This window comes from Nicotiana sylvestris, chromosome 2, assembly GCF_000393655.2.
Source record: "Nicotiana sylvestris chromosome 2, ASM39365v2, whole genome shotgun sequence".
Classification (NCBI taxonomy): Eukaryota; Viridiplantae; Streptophyta; class Magnoliopsida; order Solanales; family Solanaceae; genus Nicotiana; species Nicotiana sylvestris.
In genome coordinates this window covers 199,475,483-199,478,248 of record NC_091058.1, presented here as the reverse complement: position 1 = coordinate 199,478,248, position 2,766 = coordinate 199,475,483, and positions in this window count along the sequence as shown.

The following is a 2,766-nucleotide window of genomic DNA, read 5'->3' as shown; positions in this document are numbered from 1 at the left end:
TCCAATAGAGTGTAGAAAACTCCTAGTTGGGAGTCTTCTATGGGTTAGGAGCCAGATAAAATGCTTGATTTTATTGAGGGTTTGAAGCTTCCATATCCATTTAAAGGGTGTTTCTTCTCAAGGAGTGTAGTCTGGTGTGTTCCTACTTATGAAGGAATAGGTAGAGCTATTGGAGAACTGTCTATTGGCAGTCAGGTCCCATATTAGATTGTCCTCTTTGGTGATGGAATTGGGAATGAACACAAAATTGAGAAGGTTTAGGATATTTGGGGGATGGTGATGGACAATGTTGAGGTGTCCCAAATGCCCATATTGTGAATTGCTTCAACCCTGACTTGGAGGTCATTTTGGATTAGGTGGCCTTCTATCATTTGCCTGATAACTGGCTAGTTAGGAATCTAAATGTCATTTAAAAAGTTGACCCAATTCCCTTTATTAACAACCCGTCTGCTGGTTTTGCTACAAATCTCCCAACCCTTTAGTAAGCCTTTCCAAATTGGGGATTTAGGGTTCCTTGGATGTCTCAAAACATGGAGTGGTCTAGACATGTTGCAATGTTTGTGAATCAGAACTCTGGCCCAAAGACTGTTGGTGTTCTTGTAAGATCTTCATGCCATGTTTGAGGGAACATCTTTGTTTTTAAAGCTAGCTTTTTGAAGCCCTAGCCCTCCCTCGGACTTGGTCCTAGTGACTACATCCCACTTAATCAAATGAGCTTTTTCCTTTCAGGGGTGGTGCCCCAAAGGAAGTTTCTCTAGATTCTATCAATTTGATTGGTTACTTTGGTAGGATGGTGATGTATTGCATTACATGGCTTGGATGTTTCTCAGAGTGGTCTTGGCCAGGACTATTCTCCCAGCCATGTTAAGGTATTTTGTTTTCCAGCCAACCAGCTTGGTTTGCATATTGTCAATGATGAATTGGAAGTCTGAGGCTGTTTGTTTTTTGTGGAAAATGGAAAACCAAGATATTTTTCAAAGGAGGTTGTGTGTTTGATGGACAGGAGGTTGGTGAGATGTTGGGAGGTATCTTGGGTAGTGTTTGAGGAAAATAGGACTCTAGATTTGGTTAGGTTTATTTTTTTGTCCTGACTGACTATTGAAGTTGTGTAATATGGAGAGGATGGTATTACAGTTTCTGATGTTACCTTTGGCAAAGAGAGTGATGTCATCTACAAAAAATAGGTGTGAGATATTTGGTCCAAACCTACTTTATGCTTATGGGGTGCCATTGATTTTGCAGAACTGCCTTGTCAATGGATCTAGAAAGTTTTTTCATACACAGGATGAATAGATAGGGGGACATAGGATCTCTCTGTCTTATGCCTCATGAGGAGTTGAAAGGTTTAGTTTTCCCCCCATTAACAAGGATGGAGATGGAGGAAGTACTTATGTAAAACATGATGAGCCTGGACAGGCCCTTGGGGAAATTGAAGGCATCTAGAGTGTCTCTAATAAAAGACCATTCCAGTCTGTCAAAGGCCTTCTCTAGGTCTATTTTTAGAATCATATTGCCACTCTTGCCCTTTATTTTCCTAAAATGGTTGATATATTCTTGGACAATGATGGCATTGTCACAAGTCCTTCTGTTAGTTAAGAAGCTTGCTTGGCTTGGTCCTATGATGTGAGGTAGGATAGGTTATTAGGCACAAGAGGGTTTGGTTCATTGTGTTATCCATGGAGCTTGTGTTGAAGCACTTTTGGCAAAATTATGTAACAGAGTCCCCTACAATATCCCAGTATTTTTTATAGAAGAAAGGGTGGAGGCCATCAGGGCCTGGGGATTTGAAGGGTTTATTGGAGAAGACATGCCTTTTTATCTCACACACTTGAAGGGGTCTGTCCATGAAAGCCTTGTGGCTTTGGGACAGAATGAGTTCCATGGTGGAGTGGTGAGTGGTTGCCCAAGGGTCTTCAGAGTGAGAAGTTGTGTATCGTTCAATAAAGAAGCCAACAATGGCTGGCTGGATATCTTTTTGGTCATAGGGCCAGTTACTGTTTTCTTCTTTGAGGGATAGGATTCTGTTTCTCCTTCTTCTATTAAGGGTTGAAGTGTGGAAAAATCTGGTGCTAGTATCACCCTCATTTAGCCAGTTGATCGTAGACTTTAGTTTTCAAAAGTCTTCCTCATTCTTGAGGATGAGGTTCAGCTCAGCATTTAGGTCTGTTTCAAGCTTTAGAAGGAAGCTACTGAATTTGTAGCTAGGAGACTTTTGAATACCATAGATTCTGGCCATGAGTCTCTTTTTTGATGGAAATGTTTCCAAATACTTCCTGGTTCTATTTGGTTACTAGAGTCTTGAAACTTTCAGTGGATTGGAGAAGGATGGATTGGTCAAATAAGGCTCTATTGATAATGTTGGGGAAAGAGGGTTGGCTAGCCCACATTGTTTCAATTCTGAAGGGCCTTGAGGGTTTGTTGTTTGGAGGCCCTACCAGTTGAATTTTTAAAGGGTAGTGGTCTGAATGGGTCCTAGTGAGTTGCAGAACAGTAGCCTCAGGGTACTGTTCTATCCAACCTTCATTGGCAAAACACCTATCAATTCTTTCCAGAATCAAGAAAGTTCTGTTGGAATACCTTTTGTTAGACCAAGTACATTTGCTTCCTTTATACCCTAGATCTATTAGGTGACACTTGTTTATGCAATTCCAAAATAGGTTATTGCGGCTCAGGTTTATAGGGTTGCCCCTAAACTTGTCCCTGGCCTTTAAGACTTCATTGAAGTCTCCTCATATGAACCAGTTTGTTCTTGTGTTATTAGAGATA